This window comes from Oncorhynchus mykiss, chromosome 24, assembly GCF_057628025.1.
Source record: "Oncorhynchus mykiss isolate SJ-2025 chromosome 24, ASM5762802v1, whole genome shotgun sequence".
NCBI lineage: Eukaryota > Metazoa > Chordata > Actinopteri > Salmoniformes > Salmonidae > Oncorhynchus > Oncorhynchus mykiss.
The window spans coordinates 15,336,184-15,359,600 of NC_143045.1; the positions used below are offsets into that span (position 1 = coordinate 15,336,184).

General features: G+C 45.6%; 1 pseudogene; it reads left to right on the forward strand.

The window, feature by feature from the left end:
- Positions 1-299: 299 nt before the first annotated feature.
- LOC110503345 (unconventional myosin-VIIa-like) lies at positions 300-22,618 on the forward strand (annotated as a pseudogene).
- Positions 22,619-23,417: the final 799 nt, after the last annotated feature.

Below are 23,417 nucleotides of genomic sequence, written 5' to 3' on the forward strand. Positions count from 1 at the left end.
AGCTATGGCCTAACCGTAACCAGGAGAAGTTGAAAAGGGAACTGTTCACTGTCTACCGGCATCCTGAGCTGCACACTGGAAAGACAGCACTTTCTTTATTGAAATCACTCTACGAGAACAACCTGCAGGAGGCCTTGTCTCTCTTCTCAAAATCATCATCACCACTCCGATGACAACCGCAGAGTCAGAGAGAAACTTTTCCACCCTTAAAGGATAAAACCATCACATGCAACTCCATGGGCCAGAGAATGTTAAAAGCATTGGCCATGCTGTCAATCCAGCATCACTTCATCCAGACAATGCCAGACTTTGATGACAAGGACCGCCATGCCAACTTCCTGTTCAAGTGAGCACAGCACAATGGTGAGTCCATAAATATGTCTAGTATGCTGCTGCATAAGTGATGTAATATGCCAGGGAGATATGTATACTGTAGCTAAGAAAGTAATACCAAGTGTATGTTGTGTAGTAAACAGTAGCCCATGTGTCTCACCCTAATAATGTGGTCCCTTTCCCCCTAGGGAACGTAGCCTACTGTTCTGACTTGGTGTACATGTAGCCTGTTCTAGAGAAATCTCATCTTTGAATATTTTAACAGCTTTCATTGTCTGCTTATGTGCCCCTGTTAATTTAGCCTGATGTTCGGACTTGGTTGTGCACATCTAGCCTATAGCCTGTTTTAGAGAAATGTGACGTCATTGATCTTCAGGTCGTAGCTCTAGAAAGAGGCCAGATTTACAATTCCGAGTTTGATGACCGTTCAAAATGTATTTCCCCAGTCGGAGCTCATTTATCCCCGACTTCCCAGTTGTCTTGAACTCACTGAAGTCAAGTTTTCGCAGCTCCGAGTTAACAGTTGTTTTGAGCGCGGCACAAGTCATGCTTAGCATAGGTCACCATAGCATCTCCCACCTGTAGCACACGCTCCAGCAGGTATATCTCTCTAGTCACCCCCAAAACCAATTATTTCTTTGGCCGCCTCTCCTTCCAGTTCTCTGCTGCCAATGACTGGAACGAACTACAAACATCTCTGAAACTGGAAACACTTATATCCCTCACTAGCTTTAAGCACCAACTGTCAGAGCAGCTCACAGATTACTGCACCTGTACATAGCCCACCTATAATTTCGCCCAAACAACTACCTCTTTCCCTACTGTATTTATTTTATTTATTTATTTATTTTGCTCCTTTGCACCCCATTATTTGTATTTCTACTTTGCACATTCTTCCACTGCAAATCTACCATTCCAGTGTTTTACTTGCTATATTGTATTTACTTTGCCACCATGGCCTTTTTTTGCCTTTACCTCCCTTATCTCACCTCATTTGCTCACATCGTATATAGACTTGTTTATACTGTATTATTGACTGTATGTTTGTTTTACTCCATGTGTCGTTGTATGTGTCGAACTGCTTTGCTTTATCTTGGCAAGGTCGCAATTGTAAATGAGAACTTGTTCTCAACTTGCCTACCTGGTTAAATAAAGGTGAAATTAAAAAAATAATAATAATAATAATTGCTTCATTGACAACATGGCCAATTTTTTATGTTTATAATTTTAAACTTGGAAAGAGCCCCTTAATTCCAGATTTGGGACCACACAGCCACTCCACTGAACAGCAGGCTAGTGATTGCTTTGCAATGCTTGCAGTTAACGTTAGCCACTGTCACTGATTCCTTCCAAACCACTCATTGTTGAATTAGCGATTTCCAACTTCTTGTGTAAAGTTTATGTCCAATGGCCGATGAGCACCGATACGTTTTATCTATAATTTCTCTTCATTATTTATTTTCATATGACAAGGATTAAAAAGGATTTGCCAGTAGATTGTCGACTTGATTCATGATGATGACTGCTTGTCTAGCTTTCTAGCTAAGATTTTAAAAGTATGATGTTGACATGATCAGTCCAATCTAAGCTACTGTATATAACACGATTTGACAACATTTTATCTGTGACCAATGACCTTGAGCCTTCTTGGATGGGCACTAATGTAACTCTATGGCAGCACCCAAGAGGCTAGAATGTTCTAGCTCTCCCCTTAGACTTGGCTGTGACGTAGTGTCCCCATGAGTGACAGAACACCAAACCCATCATGACACTGGAGCTGCCTATTTACTTATTTGTATTTATTTAGGCCAAAAAATGTGGGGGTCAAAACAGGCTCTGCCCCACCTGCCCTGAACGACGGGTTGTCACTGTTTGTGTTATCATTATCTCTGGTGCTTTTCTCCACAAGGAGGGTGGTAAGTTACAGACCCAACATCATTATATTTTAGTATCCCCTCATCATAACCATGTTTTCCTGTGACAGTCTCTCCCCATTCTAATATTTTTGTTCCACAAAAAGTTGAGTAATAGACCCATTCCAGTTCATAGTGGGAGGGTTGTCTTGTCAGTGGGTCTGTATATTGTCTATAAAAGTGGATCCTCGTGATTGTATTGTCCTTCCTTTTTAGACCACATAGACCTAATGAAATACTTCAAATGGTAGGCTAACCGCTGAGTCTGGGTCTCTCTATTTTTCTCTCTCTCTCTCTCTCTTTCTCTCTCTCTCTCTTTTTCTCTCTCTCTCTCTCCTTATCTCTCTCTTTCTCTCTCTTTCTCTCTTTTTCTCTCTCTCTCTCTCTCTCTTTTCTCTCTCTCTCTCTCTCCCTTTCTCTCTCTCTCTCTCTCTCTCTCTCTCTCTCTCTCTCTCTCGACTTAAAGAAGAGTAAAGTTAAGGCCTCAACATCTGTCTGAATTTCTGTCGCTGTCCTTTTTGAAATAGCTGAACGAATTGGCCTACCTCATCACAGCTCATATTTTTGCACTTGCTTATACTTAGAGCTAATTGTTAATTATATAAGAACAAGCATCATAAATTTACTGAACATAGTGTATGGTTCAAAACTCATGTTGACATTCATTATTATTGAAGGAGAATGCTGTTCTTATCCAGTTACACAAATCCACAAGGAATCAGTAGGAACCATATTTAAAGAGCTCCACTCTTTATGTAGACTCTAAAATTTGTGGGCACCATTTGTCGCTGTAATAGAGGCTCCCGGGTGGCGCAGCGGTTTAAGGCACTGCCTCTCAGTGCTCGAGGTGTCAGTACAGCTTGGTTCAATTCCAAGCTGTATCACATCCAGCTGGGATTGGTGAGTCCCATAGGGCAGCGCACAATTGGTCCAGAGTTGTCCGGGCCGGGTAGGCTGTCACTGTAAATAATAATTTGTTCTTAACTGACTTGCCTAGTTAAATAAAATACATGTAATGTTGTGTAGTGGCTTCGCTGGCATCTGAACATGTTTGTTGTTTGCCCCACCAAGATTGACATGTTAAAATCGCTACTGCCAATACTAGTAGACAGACAGACAGACTAGATTCACTGGAGGAGAAGAGTGATTTAAGATACAGTTTCACACCAATACTGCCATTCTTACATTGGACTCTACACACAACTCCTTCATTCCTTTCTTTCTCACAGACACTGTGTATAACCCATATTACTGTATCATGTTGTATTACCTCCAGTGACTACAGTGCCATGTAGATCATGTAAATCATATCACAGTTATCCATAACATTCTCACTATTTAAGGGATGATTTTACTAGTTCTATACTTCTCTGTTTCTTTCTCTTAAACCGGTTGACTGGTTTCAGTTGAATGTATACTGTAATATATAGCTGAAACACTGCCTGTCTGCCTGTCTGGTGTCCACTATCAACCATGCTGTGTAGCGTGAGAGAGAGTGTGACTGTGTGTGTGGTGTGAGGAACACTGATCAATGTGTCTTTCAGAACAGCCTGAGAAATATGCACCCTGTTAGTGTGTGTATACAGTATACACTGTGTCTTTTATATGTGAAGCAATGCATTTTCTCTCTGTGCAAGCACTATTTACAAAGACTCCTCTTGCAAAATGAAACATTCGCCTCACAGTTTTATCTGTGTTCAAAATCAAACTACAGACAGGCTGTTTCTCAGAAGCCCACACTCAGGTGATCAATGACCGGCGTCATTCAGAGAACGAAGGGAAAGGATTATATCTCTCTCTCTCTCTCTCTCTCTCACCCCCAGTGTGTGTGTCTGTCTGGGTGTGTAGGTGTATGAGTGCATGTGTTAGTGTACGTATGAGCTACTAGTTTTACTCATGGCTGCCTGAGAAACTCCCCCCCCCCAGCGTGTGTGTCTGTCTGGGTGTGTGGGTGTATGAGTGCATGTGTTAGTGTACGTATGAGCTACTAGTTTTACTCATGGCTGCCTGAGAAACTCCCCCCCAGTGTGTGTGTGTGTCTGTCTGGGTGTGTGGGTGTATGAGTGCATGTGTTAGTGTACGTATGAGCTACTAGTTTTACTCATGGCTGCCTGAGAAACTCCCCCCCAGTGTGTGTGTCTGTCTGGGTGTGTGGGTGTATGAGTGCATGTGTTAGTGTACGTATGAGCTACTAGTTTTACTCATGGCTGTCCGGGCTCCAGTGACCGTTACTGATACTCAGTTGTCACTGACTGCACCCTCTGAGAGATGAACCCCACGTCACCTCTGCTCCCAACACACACAGACTTCATCCGCCCCTCATTTTCATGTGGCAGGTAAATGAGAACGGCCAACTATAAAGTACTTCTGTCCTGCTGCAATGTGCCCGTGTGACTGTCCATTTAAACTGATCACAGAGTGCAGAGTTGATATAGTAACGTGCATCTCATCTCTACTGCGGCACTGCACTCTTTTCATTTCTAGGAATTTTGATTTGGTGTCCTACCTTGCCCTTTTCCCTCTACCCCCGTCCCCTCCAGACGTATACAGGCTCTATCCTGGTGGCAGTAAACCCCTACCAGGTGCTGCCCATCTACACAGCTGACCAGATCCGCCTGTACACCAATAAGAAGATAGGAGAGATGCCTCCACACATCTTTGCCATCGCAGATAACTGTTACTTCAACATGCAGAGGAACAACAGAGACCAGTGCTGCATCATCTGGTGTGTGAGAGGGAGAGGGGTGTGTGTGTGTCTGGGTGTGTGTGTGTTCTTAGAAGCGTGTGAGAGCACCAAGTCGGATCTAATTTGATGTGTGTGTTTTGGAGCAGGGAAGACTGAGAGCACCAAGCTGATCCTCCAGGTCCTAGCAGCCATCAGTGGACAACACTCCTGGATAGAACAACAGGTCCTGGAGGCTAATCCTATACTGGAGGGTGTGACAACCCTCCCACTCTGTCTGATATATTCTCGTTGTTCTTGTTTCCTTATTAGGATGCCGGTGGGCGGAGTTGGGAGGGTCGTCAGCTACATGGAAAACACCTGGGCCTGGTGTCTCCCAGGATAAATACACCACTTCCCCATTCATGAAGGAGACTCTCTCCATGCAGACACCTTTACAGATTTTGTTGTGTATCTTGGTGGCTTTTGGTTGTTTGCTTTGGCACCTTTCAACACCCTGCATTATCACATTCATGCATGCCAAAACACTCACACTACTGATTACTGATTACACACACCATTGTATATTGTACTTAGTTTACTTTATTTCATAAATATATGTTTTGTTACTCCTTATCTCCACGTTGTCTCCCTTTTGTTACGAGCTTTGAGCCGGTTCGTGACAAGGGTAGGACACACACACACACACACACACACACGATCACAATAATAAACCCTGTAGTAGTTCTAGTCCTGAGTGTTGAGGGCTTTGTGTTGTCTGTCCGCAGCGTTTGGTAACGCTAAGACGATCCGTAATGATAACTCTAGCCGCTTCGGGAAATACATCGACATCCACTTCAACAAGAGAGGAGCCATAGAGGGGGCCAAGATAGAACAGTACCTGCTGGAGAAGTCACGAGTCTGCAGACAGGGTTGGATTCAGGGGGCGGGGTTATAGAGTCTGCAGACAGGTATGGATTCAGGGGGCGGGGTTATAGGGTCTGCAGACAGGGTTGGATTCATTAGTGCACACCATAGCAAAACAAAGCAAAACGTTTTGGAACAGGAAGTGTTAGCTAGCTGAAGTAAGCAACTGTCCTATATCCTGTGATACAGTCTACTAGCTGTGTTACTTTGGTCACTATCGTGTCATCTCTTCCCCCCCCTCTCTCTGCAGGCTCGTGATGAGAGGAACTACCATATATTCTACTGTATGTTGAAGGGCATGTCTTCAGACCAGAAGAAGAAACTGGGACTAGGGAAAGCCACAGACTACAGCTACCTTAGTAGGACACCACTTATAACAGTAGTGAGAAAATATAATTAAACTAATGTTCTCCTCTCCTCCAGGGGAAGTGTACTGTGTGTGATGGTCGTGATGATATGAAGGAGTATTCAAACATCCAATCAGCCATGAAGGTGTTGATGTTCACACTGAGAATTGGATGATCTCCAAACTATTGGCCTCTATACTACATATGGGGAACCTGCGTTATGAAGGTAATAGGTACACACATACACACACAGACATACATATTTGAATGACATCATACTGACTTCACTGTCACCTACCTCCTACCTCTGACCTCTGACCCCTAGCTCGTACTTATGACAACCTGGATGCCTGTGAGGTGGTCTGCTGGAGGTAACACACACACACACACACACACTGTACCCATAAACCTACCGTCCATACACACACCTACCCTGTCCACTGAGTGGTTGTACAGCAGTAAACTGAACTAGTTATGTCACAGCTGCTGGAGAACTACAGGTGAGTCCTAGACCACTGCGGGAGGGAGGGAGAGGGAGGTGAGGGGAAAGACAGGGAGGGAGGTGGAGGGAGGGAGGAGGAGGAGGGAGGGAGAGAGAGCGGAGGAGAAGGAGGGAGGGAGAGCGGAGGAGGAGGGAGCGAGGGAGAGGGAGGTGAGGGGAAAGACAGGGAGGGAGGTGGAGGGAGGGAGGAGGAAGGAGGGAGAGAGAGCGGAGGAGAAGGAGGGAGGGAGAGCGGAGGAGGAGGAGGAGGGAGGGAGATAGAGCGGAGGAGGAGGAGGGAGGGAGAGCGGAGAAGGAGGGAGGGTGGGAGAGGGAGGTGGAGGGAGGTGGAGGGAGGGAGAGTGGGAGGTGGATGGAAAGATGGAGGGAGGGAGGGAGGGGAGAGAGAGCTAACAGTGCTTAGTGAATAACACGGCAGTGAGCACCTCCTAGTGGCAAACTGGTGAAACACACACACTTGGACTGTTGTTGACATTGGTTGATGGTGTGAAAGAAGTGTGTTTTCTGACTTAATGTTGCTGTGTGTGTGTGTGTACTTGTGTGTACGTGTGCATGCGACCGCCTGCCAACTTATGTGCGTTCACGCATGCGTGTATGTGTGTGTGTAGGTGGACTGTAAAGACCTGATGAACTGTCTGACCAGTAGGACTCTGAACACTAGAGGAGAAACAGTCTCCACTCCCCTCAGTATAGAGCAGGCACTGGACGTACGAGACGCATTCGTCAAGGTAACCCACACACACACACACACACACACACACACACACACACACACACACAAGAAGAAGAAGGAGATGGTGGAGCAGATGGAGAATGCAAGACATGAGCCGGTGAACGACTCTGACATGGTGGATAAGATGTTCGGCTTTCTGGGAACAACAAACTCCTTCCCTGGCCAGGAGGGAGCACCACCAGCTGGGTTCTAGGTGAGAAGGTCGCCACCTGGTGGACAGACAGACAAACACTGCTACAGTTAACACAATCTGCTCTGGGCTACATTCAAAACGTTCAGTGTGTCTGTGTGTGTGCATAAATGTGTGTGTTTGCGCGTACATGCATCTGTTTGTAGGACTTGGAGCGTGCCCAGAAGGAGCTTTAGGAGGAGGATTTAGACGCTGTTCTTCCTCTCCCTGAGGATGAGGAGGATGACCTGTCAGAGTATACGTTTGCCAAATTCGCTGCCACCTAATTCCAGGGCACCACCACACACACCAATGGCCGACGGCCGCTCAAACAAACTCTGCTGTTCCATGATGACGAGGGCGACCAGCTGGTAGGCCACATGACCTCTCAACTCTGACCCCTGACCTCTAACCCCAGTAGACCATGGGGGTTTGTCAGACTGTCCTTTCAGGCAGACTCCTTCTACCCAACTGTACTTTTTATAATTACAGCAACAACACTGTTTAGATAAAAATTCCAGTAAAATTTCCCTACTTTCCCCGGTTGTCCAGAAATCCAGATAGGAAGATTCTTGGAATCAGGAGGGAATAGCAGGAAATCCAGAATCTTAAACCAGGATATATAGAAAAAGTAAGTAATTCAAAGGTTGCAACTCTAACACTGTTGGTTTCGCTCCCCCCAGGCGGTGTTGGCGGTGTGGATTACGGTGCTGAGGTTCATGGGAAATCTCCCGGAGCCCAAGTACCACACGGCCATCACCGACGGCTAGGAGAAAATTCCTGTGATGACCAAGATTTACGAGACGTTGGGCAAAAAAACCTACAAGAGGGAACTACAGGCCCTGAAGGGGGAGGGAGAGGTGAGAGGAGGGGGGAGGGGAAAGAGAGAACTGCAGGCTCTGTAGGTGGAGGGAGAGGTGAGAGGAGGGGGGAGGGGAAAGAGAGAACTACAGGCTCTGCAGGTGGAGGGACAGGTGAGAGGAGGGGGGATGGGAAAGAGAGAACTACAGGGTTTGTAGGTGGAGGGAGAGGTGAGAGGAGGGGGGAGGGGAAAGAGAGAACTAAAGGCTCTGCAGGTGGAGGGAGAGGTGAGAGGAGGGGGGAGGGGAAAGAGAGAACTACAGGCTCTGCAGGGGGAGGGAGAGGTGAGAGGAGGGGGAGATGGAAAGAGAGAACTACAGGCTCTGCGGGGGGAGGGAGAGGGAAGAGGAGGGGGGAGGGGAAAGAGAGAACTACAGGCTCTGCGGGGGGAGGGAGAGGGGGGAGAGAAATAGAGAACTACAGGCTCTGAAGGTGGAGGGAGAGGTGAGAGGAGGGGGGAGAGAAATAGAGAACTACAGGCTGAAGGTGGAGGGAGAGGTGAGAGGAGGGGGGAGAGAAATAGAGAACTACAGGCTCTGAAGGTGGAGGGAGAGGTGAGAGGAGGGGGAGAGAAATAGAGAACTACAGGCTCTGCATGGGGAGGGAGAGGTGAGAGGAGGGGGAGGGGAAAGAGAGAACTACAGTGCCTTGCGAAAGTATTCGGCCCCCTTGAACTTTGCGACCTTTTGCCACATTTCAGGCTTCAAACATAAAGATATAAAACTGTATTTTTTTGTGAAGAATCAACAACAAGTGGGACACAATCATGAAGTGTAACAACATTTATTGGATATTTCAAACTTTTTTAACAAATCAAAAACTGAAAAATTGGGCGTGCAAAATTATTCAGCCCCCTTAAGTTAATACTTTGTAGCGCCACCTTTTGCTGCGATTACAGCTGTAAGTCGCTTGGGGTATGTCTCTATCAGTTTTGCACATCGAGAGACTGACATTTTTTCCCATTCCTCCTTGCAAAACAGCTCGAGCTCAGTGAGGTTGGATGGAGAGCATTTGTGAACAGCAGTTTTCAGTTCTTTCCACAGATTCTCGATTGGATTCAGGTTCTGGACTTTGACTTGGCCATTCTAACACCTGGATATGTTAATTTTTGAACCATTCCATTGTAGATTTTGCTTTATGTTTTGGATCATTGTCTTGTTGGAAAACAAATCTCCGTCCCAGTCTCAGGTCTTTTGCAGACTCCATCAGGTTTTCTTCCAGAATGGTCCTGTATTTGGCTCCATCCATCTTCCCATCAGTTTTAACCATCTTCCCTGTCCCTGCTGAAGAAAAGCAGGCCCAAACCATGATGCTGCCACCACCATGTTTGACAGTGGGGATGGTGTGTTCAGCTGTGTTGCTTTTACGCCAAACATAACGTTTTGCATTGTTGCTAAAAAGTTCAATTTTGGTTTCATCTGACCAGAGCACCTTCTTCCACATGTTTGGTGTGTCTCCCAGGTGGCTTGTGGCAAACTTTAAACAACACTTTTTATGGATATCTTTAAGAAATGGCTTTCTTCTTGCCTCTCTTCCATAAAGGCCAGATTTGTGCAATATACGACTGTTGTCCTATGGACAGAGTCTCTCACCTCAGCTGTAGATTTCTGCAGTTCATCCAGAGTGATCATGGGCCTCATGGCTGCATCTCTGATCAGTCTTCTCCTTGTATGAGCTGATAGTTTAGAGGGACGGCCAGGTCTTGGTAGATTTGCAGTGGTCTGATACTCCTTCCATTTCAATATTATCGCTTGCACAATGCTCCTTGGGATGTTTAAAGTTTGGGAAATCTTTTTGTATCCAAATCCGGCTTTAAACATCTTCACAACAGTATCTCGGACCTGCCTGGTGTGTTCCTTGTTCTTCATGATGCTCTCTGCGCTTCTAACGGACCTCTGAGACTATCACAGTGCAGGTGCATTTATACGGAGAGTTGAGTACACACAGGTGGATTGTATTTATCATCATTAGTCATTTAGGTCAACATTGGATCATTCATCGATCCTCACTGAACTTCTGGAGAGAGTTTGCTGCACTGAAAGTAAAGGGGCTGAATAATTTTGCACGCCCAATTTTTCAGTTTTTGATTTGTTAAAAAAGTTTGAGATATCCAATAAATGTCGTTCCACTTCATGATTGTGTCCCACTTGTTGTTGATTCTTCACAAAAAGTACAGTTTTATATCTTTATGTTTGAAGCCTGAAATGTGGCAAAAGGTCGCAAAGTTCAAGGGGGCCGAATACTTTCGCAAGGCACTGTACAGGCTCTGCGGGGGGAGGGAGAGGGAAGAGGAGGGGGGAGGGGAAAGAGAGAACTACAGGCTCTGCATGGGGAGGGAGAGGTGAGAGGAGGGGGAGGGGAAAGAGAGAACTACAGGCTCTGAAGGTGGAGGGAGAGGTGAGAGGAGGGGGGAGAGAAATAGAGAACTACAGGCTCTGAAGGTGGAGGGAGAGGTGAGAGGAGGGGGGAGAGAAATAGAGAACTACAGGCCCTTCAGGAGGAGAGGAGAGGGAGGGAGGGAGGGAGGGAGGAAGGGGAGAGCGAGAACTACAGGCCCTGCAGGAGGAGAGGGAGGGAGGGAGGGAGGGAGGGAGGGAGGGAGGGAGGGAGGGCGAGAACTACAGGCCCTGCAGGGGGAGGGAGAGGTGAGAGGGGGGAGGGGAAAGAGAGTGAACTACAGGCCCTGCATTAGGAGAGGGAGGGAGGGAGGGAGGGAGGGAGGGAGGGAGGGAGAGAACTACAAGCCCTGCAGGGGGAGGGAGAGGTGGGAGGAGGGAGGGGAGAGAGAGAGAACTACAGGCTCTGCAGGGTGAGGTGAGAGGAGGGGGGAGGGGCAATAGAGAACTACAGGCCCTGCAGGAGTAGAGGGAGGGAGGGAGGGAGGGAGGTAGAGCGAGAACGACAGGCCCTGCAGGAGGAGAGGGAGGGAGGGAGGTAGGGAGAGAACTACAGGCCCTGCAGGAGGAGAGGGAGGGAGGGAGGGAGGGAACTACAAGCCCTGCAGGGGGAAGAAGAGGTGAGAGGAGGGAGGGGAGAGAGAGAGAACTACAAGCCCTTGTAGGGGGAAGGAGAGGTGAGAGGAGGGAGGGGAGAGAAAGAGAACTACAAGCCTTGCAGGGGGAGGGGGAGGGGGAGGTGAGAGGAGAGGAGCAGGGGGAGGTCAGAGGAAATGTTTTGCTGTGCTGTGAGGAAAAAGTACTTACTAAGAATGTGATATGTGGTAAAGACCTGATGAACTGTCTGACCAGTAGGACTCTGAACACTAGAGGAGAAACAGTCTCCACTCCCCTCAGTATAGAGCAGGCACTGGACGTACGAGACGCATTCGTCAAGGTAACCCACACACACACACACACACACACACACACACACACACACACACATTAACATGCTCTCTGGTGTGTGACACACTTTTTCAAACACTCTCTAGCATATGTATATTGTGTGTGTGCGTGCATTGTGTGTGTAGGGGATCTACGGTCGTCTGTTTGTGTGGATTGTAGAGAAGATCAATGTAGCGATCTACAAGCCTCCGTCCGACGAGCCCAAAGCCCTCAGACACTCCATAGGACTACTTGTGTCGGTTTCCTGCCCTGTGTTCATATAAGAAACATTCATGTGTTGAAAATCCCAAATTGTTTACATAGTGAACTTACACACAGCTCTGACACACACACTTACCCCACCAGACATGCCACCAGGGGTCTTTTCACAGTCCCCAAATCCAGAACAAATTCAAGAAACCGTACAGTATTATATAGAGCCATTATTGCATGGAACTCTGTTCCATCTCACATTGCTCAAATAAACAGCAAACCTGGTTCCAAAAAACAGATGAAGCAACACCTCACTGCACAACGCCTCTCCTCTATTTGACCTATTTGATAGTTTGTGTATGTATTGATATGTAGGCTACGTGTGCCTTTTTTAAATTGATGTAGTTCTGTCCTTGACCTGTTCTTGTCTATTAATGTTCGGTATTATGTCATGTTTCATGTTTAGTGTGGAACCCAGGAAGAGTAGCTGCTGCTTTTGCAACAGCTAATGGGGATCCTAATAAAATACCAGAAATGTGTGTGTATGTGTCTCTCCCTATCAACAGTTTTGAGCAGCTGTGCATTAACTTTGCCAATGAGAACCTGCAGCAGTTCTTTGTGAGGCATGTGTTCAAGCTGGAGCAGGAGGAGTACAACCTGGAGCACATCAACTGGCAACACATCGAGTTCACAGACAACCAGGATGCCCTGGACATGATCGCTATCAAACCCATGAACATCATCTGCCTCATAGACGATGAGAGCAAGTTCCCCAAGGTATTGATGATAGTATAACATTGAGGTAGAGGAGGATAGGGGGTGGGCGAGAGAGGGACAAGAAACATGATCGCTATCAAACCCTTGATCATCATAAACCTCATAGACACGGAGAGCAATTTCCCCAATGTAACTGCATTATAGATAGATACGGTACACATACAGATGTAGGATCTTAATTTGATCACCCTGTTGCAGGGAACATAACTGCAATTTAGGAAATATCAAATTTGTGTTGTTTTTGAATTTTAAAAAGGCTTCTGAAGTTTTTAATTTCCACATAGAAATTTCAGACCTGATTTTCCCTTACGAAAAATTTATCAACAGTTACAAGAATGGCCATTAATTATAATGCACATGGCCACCCGAGTGGTGCTGGTGGTGTTGCAGCCGGCCGCAACTGGGAGACCCATGGGGTGTCGTTCATCACACACTAGCGACTCCTGTTGCGGGCCGGGTGCAGTGTATGCTGACACAGTCGCCAGGTGTACAGTGTTCCCTCCAACACATTGGAGCGGCTGGCTTCCGGGTTAAGTGGGCATTGTGTCAAGAAGCAGTGCGGCTTGGTTGGGTTGTGTTTCGGGAGTACGCGCAGCTCTCAACCTTTTCCTCTCCCGAGTCCGTACGGGAGTTGCAGCGATGAGACAAGACTGTAACTACCAATTGGACACCACAAAATTGGAAAACAAAAAGAAAAAGAAAAATAATAAAGAAATATAAAAAAATCTAAAATATTTATAATCCACATAATAATTCACATTTCCTGTTGCTGCAGGACTATTTTCCTGCTGTAGCAAACTGGGTCAAATTAAGATGCTACATCTGTTGTTCCCTAACGTAGAAGGAAGAAGAGAGAGAGAAACACAGATACAGTATAATAGAGAGAGAACAAATATATTTGTGTAGACCTACTCTGTCAGTTCCCAGGGTACTTAGTTAGATCATATCTCCCTAACCCATCCCTCTCACCCACCCACCCCCACCCACCCACTCTCTGTCTCAGGGTACAGACACTACTATGTTGAATAAGTTGAACTCTCAGCATAAGTTGAACAACAACTACGTTCCTCCTAAGACCACTTATGAAACCCAGTTTGGCATCCAGCACTTTGCTGGGGTGGTTCACTACGAGACACGAGGTACGTGACAACATTATGGCAACATGATTATCACATACTCACTGACTGATTATCATATACAACATGATGACCAAAATCATCAACTCTTGGAGGACAGTGGAAATTGATAAAATGCTTATTTAATGTTAAAACCAACATGCTTTGATTTTGTAATGACCACCCTCAATGAAAAAGTCACTGTAAAGGGTTCTTCTCGGGACTAATAGAGGATAGGACACACTAGACCCAATGTCCTAAACAATAACCAATAGCCTTATCAACAACCAATAACCAATATCTGTATCAATAACCAATAGCCTTATCAATAACCAATAACCAATAGCCATATCAATAACCAAGAGCCTTATAAATAACCAATAACCAAAAGCCTCATCCATTACCAATAACTAATAGTCTTATCAATAACCAATAACTAATAGCCTTATCAATAACCAATAACCAAGATCCCTTTCAATAACCAAAAGCCTTATCAATAACCAATAACCAAGATCCTTCTCAATAACCAATAAACAATAGCCTTATCAATAACCAAGAGCCCTATCAATAACCAATAACCAAGAGCCTTATCAATAACCAATAACCAAGAGCCTTATCAATAACCAAGAGCCTTATCAATAACCAATATCTGTATCAATAACCAATAGCCTTATCAATAACCAATAACCAATAGCCTTATCAATAACCAAGAGCCCTATCAATAACCAATAACCAATAGCCTTATCAATAACCAATAACCAAGAGCCTTATCAATAACCAAGAGCCTTATCAATAACCAATATCCATATCAATAACCAATAGCCTTATCAATAACCAATAACCAATAGTCTTATCAATAACCAAAAGCCTTATCCATTACCAATAACTAATATCCTTATCAATAACAAATAACCAAGAGCCCTATCAATAACCAATAACCAAGAGCCCTATCATTAACCAAGAGCCTTATCAATAACCAATAACCAAGAGCCTTATCAATAACCAAGAGCCTTATCAATAACCAATAACCATAGCCTTATCAATAACCAACAACCAAAATACTTATCCATTACCAATAACTAATAGCCTTATCAATAACCTATAACCAATAGCCCTATCAATAACCAATAACCAATAGCCCTATCAATAACCAATAACTAATAGCCCTATCAATAACCTATAACCAATAGCCCTATTAATAACCAATAACCAATAGCCCTATCAATAACCAATAACCAATAGCCCTATCAATAACCAATAACCTATAACCAATAGCCCTATCAATAACCATTAACCAATAGCCCTATCAATAACCAATAACTAATAGCCCTATCAATAACCTATAACCAATAGCCCTATTAATAACCAATAACCAATAGCCCTATCAATAACCAATAACTAATAGCCCTATCAATAACCAATAACCAATAGCCCTATCAATAACCAATAACTAATAACCCTATCAATAACCAATAACTAATAGCCCTATCAATAACCAATAACTAATAGCCGTATCAATAACCAATAACTAATAGCCTTATCAATAACCAATAACCAATAGCCCTATCAATAACCAATAACTAATAGCCCTATCAATAACCAATAACCAATAGCCCTATCAATAACCAATAGCTAATAGCCCTATCAATAACCAATAACTAATAGCCCTATCAATAACCAATAACTAATAGCCTTATCAATAACCAATAACTAATAGCCCTATCAATAACCAATAACCAATAGCCCTATCAATAACCAATAACTAATAGCCCTATCAATAACCAATAACCAATAGCCCTATCAATAACCAATAGCTAATAGCCCTATCAATAACCAATAACTAATAGCCCTATCAATAACCAATAGCTAATAGCCCTATCAATAACCAATAACTAATAGCCCTATCAATAACCAATAACTAATAGCCTTATCAATAACCAATAACTAATAGCCCTATCAATAACCAATAACTAATAGCCCTATCAATAACCAATAACTAATAGCCCTATCAATAACCAATAACTAATAGCCTTATCAATAACCAATAACTAATAACCCTATCAATAACCAATAACCAATAGCCCTATCAATAACCAATAACCAATAGCCCTATCAATAACCAATAACGAATAGCCCTATCAATAACCAATAACTAATAGCCTTATCAATAACCAATAACTAATAGCCTTATTAATAACCAATAACTAATAGCCTTATCAATAATAGATTTCTTGGAGAAGAACAGAGACACCCTGCATGGTGACATCATCCAGCTGGTTCACTCCTCCAGGAACAAGTTCATCAAGCAGATCTTCCAGGCCGATGTCGCCATGGTAATGCAACCCTTCGCCCTACCAACCACACAGTCACTCAACCCAACACTCCTCACTACACTTTGATGACATCACAGGTCACTCATTCATTACCTGTTGGCTAGTTTCTCTGAGTGGTCATCATGAAGCGTTCCAGACAGACGGCTGTGTCTGTTCTGGTTGTCTCATGGTTTGCATCCCAAATGGCACTCTATTCCCTTATAGTGCATATAGGGCTCTGGTCAGAAGTAGTGAATTAAATATGGAATAGGGTTTTCTCTGCATGGCATGTTGCTTGCACTCTTCTCCTCCATCTGTCTCTTCAGTAATGTGTGGCAAGATGCTAACATTACTCTCTTTCCTCTGTCTGTGTGTTTGTATCTGCGTGTTTGTGTGTATATCTGCGTGTCTGTGTGTATATCTGCGTGTCTGTGTGTGTGTGTGTGTGTGTGTGTGTGTTTGTATCTCTGTGTGTGTTTGTATCTGCGTGTCCTGTGTGTGTGTGTTTGTATCTGTGTGTGTGTGTGTCTGTGGGTCTGTGTGTGTTTGTATCTGTGTGTGTTTGTTTGTATCTGCGTCTGTGTGTCTGTGTGTGTTTGTATCTGTGTGTCTGTGTGTGTTTGTATCTGTGTGTGTGTTTGTATCTGTGTGTCTGTATGTGTGTCTGTGTGTCTGTGTGTGTTTGTATCTGTGTGTCTGTGTGTGTTTGTATCTGTGTGTCTGTGTGTGTTTGTATCTGTGTGTGTGTTTGTATCTGTGTGTCTGTATGTGTGTCTGTGTGTCTGTGTGTGTTTGTATCTGTGTGTGTGTTTGTATCTGTGTGTCTGTGTGTGTTTGTATCTGTGTGTGTTTGTATCTGTGTGTCTGTGTGTGTTTGTATCTGTGTGTGTGTTTGTATCTGTGTGTCTGTGTGTGTTTGTATCTGTGTGTGTGTTTGTATCTGTGTGTCTGTGTGTGTTTGTATCTGTGTGTGTTTGTATCTGTGTGTCTGTGTGTGTTTGTATCTGTGTGTGTGTTTGTATCTGTGTGTCTGTGTGTGTTTGTATCTGTGTGTGTGTTTGTATCTGTGTGTCTGTGTGTGTTTGTATCTGTGTGTGTGTTTGTATCTGTGTGTCTGTATGTGTGTCTGTGTGTCTGTGTGTGTTTGTATCTGTGTGTGTGTTTGTATCTGTGTGTCTGTGTGTGTTTGTATCTGTGTGTGTTTGTATCTGTGTGTCTGTGTGTGTTTGTATCTGTGTGTGTGTTTGTATCTGTGTGTCTGTGTGTGTTTGTATCTGTGTGTGTGTTTGTATCTGTGTGTCTGTGTGTGTTTGTATCTGTGTGTGTTTGTATCTGTGTGTCTGTGTGTGTTTGTATATGTGTGTGTGTTTGTATCTGTGTGTCTGTGTGTGTTTGTATCTGTGTCTGTGTGTCTGTGTGTGTTTGTATCTGTGCGTGTGTTTGTATCTGTGTGTGTGTTTGTATCTGTGTGTCTGTGTGTGTTTGTATCTGTGTGTGTGTTTGTATCTGTGTGTCTGTATGTGTGTCTGTGTGTCTGTGTGTGTTTGTATCTGTGTGTGTGTTTGTATCTGTGTGTGTGTTTGTATCTGTGTGTCTGTGTGTGTTTGTATCTGTGTGTGTGTGTTTGTATCTGTGTGTGTGTTTGTATCTGTGTGTGTGTTTGTATCTGTGTGTGTGTCTGTGTGTCTGTGTGTGTTTGTATCTGTGTGTCTGTGTGTGTGTCTGTGTCTGTGTGTGTTTGTATCTGTGTGTCTGTGTGTGTCTGTGTGTCTGTGTGTGTTTGTATCTGTGTGTGTGTTTGTATCTGTGTGTCTGTGTGTGTGTCTGTGTGTCTGTGTGTGTTTGTATCTGTGTGTGTGTGTTTGTACCTGTGTGTGTTTGTATCTGTGTGTGTGTGTTTGTATCTGTGTGTGTGTTTGTATCTGTGTGTGTGTTTGTATCTGTGTGTGTGTTTGTATCTGTGTGTGTGTTTGTATCTGTGTGTGTGTTTGTATCTGTGTGTCTGCGTATCATATGTGCATGAACACATATTTACGTCTACCTTGGTCTCTGGTTGGCTACTTGCCGGGTGATAATATGGGCCAACCTGACACTCCTCTGAAGGTAAAAGAAGAAAAGAGGAGGAACAATCGAGGCTACAAGGACAGGTGAGGCCGTAGTCATAGCAACCCGGTGAGGCTGTTAGTATAGCAACCTGGTGAGACTGTAGTCCTAACTACCAGTTTAGACTGTTGGCAAAGCAACTAGTTGAGACTAGTCATAGCAACGAGCTTTGAGTTAACAATGGTGTCACTTGGTCTCAACAGGTCCAACTTCCTGAAGAGGAGGAAGTCAGCCATGATGATCCAGAAGACGTGGCGAGGATACCACTGTCGCAAGAACTATGGAGCTGTGAGTTTTAAAAACTTGATCACTTGAACTGTTCCTTGTATCATTAATCAAATGACAATTTCTCCTCCATGTCCTCTCCTCCTCCCCCTCCTCCCCTCCTCCCCCTCCTCCCCTCCTTCTCCTCCCCTCCCCTCCTAGATGCGGGCAGGGTTCACCAGACTGCAGTCGTTGTATCACTCCAGACGGCTGTACATAATGTACCACGTGGCCAGACAGAGAGTGATTGGTCTGCAGGCCAGGTGTAGAGGCTGTCTGGTCAGAAGGGCCTTCAGACACTGCCTATGGGCCGTCATCACCATCCAGGCTCACACATGGGGCATGATTGCATGACGACTCTACAAGAGACTGAAGGGAGAGGTGAGAAAGAGACAGACACACGCAGTGCAGACTGAAAGAAAGCCTCAGTCCCGCTCACTCTCTCATCCTAACCCTTTCTCTCACTCTCTCATCCTAACCCTTTCTCTCACTCTCTCATCCTAACCCTTTCTCTCACTCACTCACTCACTCTCTCATCCTAACCCTTTCTCTCTCTCACTCACTCACTCACTCTCTCATCCTAACCCTTTCTCTCTCTCACTCACTCACTCTCTCATCCTAACCTTTTCTCTCTCTCACTCTCATCCTAAACCTTTCTCTCTCTCACTCTCATCCTAAACCTTTCTCTCTCTCACTCACTCACTCTCTCATCCTAACCCTTTCTCTCTCTCACTCACTCACTCACTCTCTCATCCTAACCCTTTCTCTCTCTCACTCACTCACTCTCTCATCCTAACCCTTTCTCTCTCTCACTCTCATCCTAAACCTTTTCTCTCTCACTCTCTCATCCTAACCTTTTCTCTCTCTCACTCTCATCCTAAACCTTTCTCTCTCTCACTCTCTCATCCTAAACCTTTCTCTCTCTCACACTCTCATCCTAAACCTTTCTCTCTCTCACTATCTCATCCTAACCTTTTCTCTCACTTTCCCTTGCATTATTTTTTCTCGTTCTCTCTCTCCCTCTGTTTCCGCCCTCTCTCTCTCCCTCTGTTTCCTCCCTCTCTCTCCCTCTGTTTCCTCCCTCTCTCTTTCCCTCTGTTTCCTCCCTCTCTCTCTCTCTCTCTCTCTCTCTCAGTATCGGAGGAGGTTGTAGGCAGAGAAGCTGCGTCTGGCTGAGGAGGAGAAACTGAGGAACCAGATGAGCGTTAAGAAGGCAAAGGTCTGGAACACACACACATACAGGCGTCATGCACCCCAAAAATCAGAGGGGGCACAAAGTACATGAGGATGGCTAGGGATGGTCCGTAGGGGGGCCAGGCCCTGCAATCTAGAGCCATAATCATTATGCTTAATTCTATGTAAAGAAATATGTCAATTTTTCTGCATATCTGCTGTCTGTATCCCCCTGACTGGTGGTTCTGAATTAAAAAGAAACTAAATATGCTTCTCTGCATCTCTGCTAAAATCTGGGTAAAATATTGAGTACATTTAGTTATTGCTAGCTTTTCTAAAGTCTACCAACCTTGCCAGTAGGCATGCCAGCTAAGATACTTAGATAAGATAGCTACTCTAACTTGATGGCCTGAAATGGCTCCATCATAAAATGACTAGCTGGCTAGTAGTATTACAGAAAAATAACAACTGTTTTTAGGACAAATCTGAGGGGGCATACACACACACACACACACACACACACACACACACACACACACACACACACACACACACACACACACACACAGACACACACAGACACACACACACAGACACACACACAGACACACACACAGTCTTCTGTAGGTAGAAGCTGAGACTGGCTCAGCTAGCGAAGGAGGACACGGAGAGGGAGAAGAGAGAGAGGGAGGAGGTGCGGAAGAAGAAGGAGATGGTGGAGCAGATGGAGAATGCCAGACATGAGCCGGTGAACGACTCTGACATGGTGGATAAGATGTTCGGCTTTCTGGGAACAACAAACTCCTTCCCTGGCCAGGAGGGAGCACCACCAGCTGGGTTCTAGGTGAGAAGGTCGCCACCTGGTGGACAGACAGACAAACACTGCTACAGTTAACACAATCTGCTCTGGGCTACATTCAAAACGTTCACTGTGTGTCTGTGTGTGTGCATAAATGTGTGTGTTTGCGCGTACATGCATCTGTTTGTAGGACTTGGAGCGTGCCCAGAAGGAGCTTTAGGAGGAGGATTTAGACGCTGTTCTTCCTCTCCCTGAGGATGAGGAGGATGACCTGTCAGAGTATACGTTTGCCAAATTCGCTGCCACCTAATTCCAGGGCACCACCGCACACACCCATGGCCGACGGCCGCTCAAACAAAGAGAGGAGGGGGGAGGGGAAAGAGAGAACTACAGGCTCTGCAGGGGGAGGGAGAGGGGAGAGGAGGGGGGAGGGGAAAGAGAGAACTACAGGCTCTGCGGGGGGAGGGAGAGGGAAGAGGAGGGGGGAGGGGAAAGAGAGAACTACAGGCTCTGCATGGGGAGGGAGAGGTGAGAGGAGGGGGAGGGGAAAGAGAGAACTACAGGCTCTGAAGGTGGAGGGAGAGGTGAGAGGAGGGGGGAGAGAAATAGAGAACTACAGGCTCTGAAGGTGGAGGGAGAGGTGAGAGGAGGGGGGAGAGAAATAGAGAACTACAGGCTCTGAAGGTGGAGGGAGAGGTGAGAGGAGGGGGGAGAGAAATAGAGAACTACAGGCTATGCGGGGGGAGGGAGAGGTGAGAGGAGGGGGAGAGAAATAGAGAACTACAGGCTCTGCATGGGGAGGGAGAGGTGAGAGGAGGGGGAGAGAAATAGAGAACTACAGGCTCTGCATGGGGTGGGAGAGATGAGAGGAGGGGGAGGGGAAAGAAAGTGAACTACAGGCCTTGCAGGGGGAAGAAGAGGTGAGAGGAGGGAGGGATGGGAGAGAGAGAGAACTACAGGCTCTGCAGGGGGAGGTGAGAGGAGGGGGGAGGGGCAATAGAGAACTACAGGCCCTGCAGGAGGAGAGGGAGGGAGGGAGGGAGGGTGGGAGGGAGGGAGAGCGAGAACTACAGGCCCTGCAGGAGGGAGGGAGGGAGGGATGGAGAGAACTACAGGCCCTGCAGGGGGAGGGAGAGGGAGGGAGGGAGGGGAGGGAGGGAGGGAGGGAACTACAAGCCCTGCAGGGGGAAGGAGAGGTGGGAGGAGGGAGGGGAGAGAGAGAGAAGTACAAGCCCTGTAGGGGGAAGGAGAGGTGAGAGGAGGGAGGGGGGAGAGAGAGAACTACAAGCCTTGCAGGGGGAGGGGGAGGGGGAGGTGAGAGGAGCAGGGGGAGGTCAGAGGAAATGTTTTGCTGTGCTGTGAGGAAAAAGTACTTACTAAGAATGTGATATGTGGTTGTCTCACCTAGCTATCTTAAGATGAATGCACCAACAGTAAGTCGCTCTGAATAAGAGCATCTGCTAAATCATTAAAAGAAGAAGAGGGGGGAAGTATTTGATAATAACACTTAGCTATAATCTCATTAGGTTAGATGATAACTGAGTTGCACCCTCATGGTCTGATACACCTGTAGAGTTGCTCTGGGTAGTACAGTACAGTCGTGCTTCCTCGAAGACGTTTCCTAGCTGATTTATAAACTGTGTCCTGCTGTAACCCCTCCCCTTAAGACCCCCCATTCAGACAGCAACAAGAAGAACAGTGTCCGACACAAACTAGTGTCCCTCACCCTGAAGAAGAAGTCCAAGATCACTGAGGAGGTAAGAGAGAGGAGGAGGTTTTGGAGATTTGAGCATTCTAGAAATTATGACATTTCCCTTAGCGTCTGGGCACTTTGTTAACGTCCCAAATGGCACCCTATTCCCTACACCCTACTCCATGGTAAAAAGTGGTACACTATATAGGGATAGGGTGCCATTTGGGACTCAGAGAGTATGTAGATCAGATAGAATGTCCAGTGTTGATGATGTGTTTTCTGACAGGTGGTGAAGCGCCTGTCATTAAGCGTTTGTCTCAGCTGGTTCTCCAGGAAACTGGAGAGGAGAGGGTTAAACCTTACACACTGGAAGAGTTCAGCTATGACCACTTCAGGTAGACACGCACGCACCTATGCATTTATTTATTTTTTCAACCTTTATTTAACTAGGCAAGTCAGTTTAGAACAAATTCTTATTTGCAATGACAGCCTAGGAAAAGTGGGTTAACTGCCTTGTTTAGGGGCAGAACGACATATTTTGACTTTGGCAGCTCGGGGATTCGATCCACCAACCTTTCGGTTACTGGCCCAGTGCGTTAACCACTAGACTTCCTGCCGCCCCGTGGAAACAGACAGACAGACAGACAGACAGACAGACAGACAGACAGACAGACAGACAGAGAGACACACACACACACACACACACACACACACACTAATTTTGTCTGAGGAAAATGTCACCCTATCTATTCTTATCTATACCTTTCTCCTCCCCCCCTCTCTCTTTCTCTCTCTCTCTCTCTCTCTCCACGCCTCCTCCCAAACACACTCTGAGCAGGGTGATGATTACTAAGAACAGAGGGAAGGCCTCAATGTGGAGCTGCACCAGAGAGCCTATCAAACAGCCCCTACTGAAGAAGGTCCTCAGCCATGAAGACCTGTCACAGGACGCCTGCATGGCCTTCATAGATATCCTTTACTGGCTACTAGCTAACACACACCATCTGTAGTGTGTGTGATTCAGACTCAGGATCTTGTGATTAGGTAAACGTGCCTGCAACTTAAAATCCACCTCGGCCTGAGATGGAATTTCCTCTTGGTCTAATGGTTAAGATGTTGGTTTCCCAGGAGACGAGGGTTCAGATCCCACCTGTGAAATTTGTGTGATATGTAAACTCCTTGACCGTGCCACCTATGA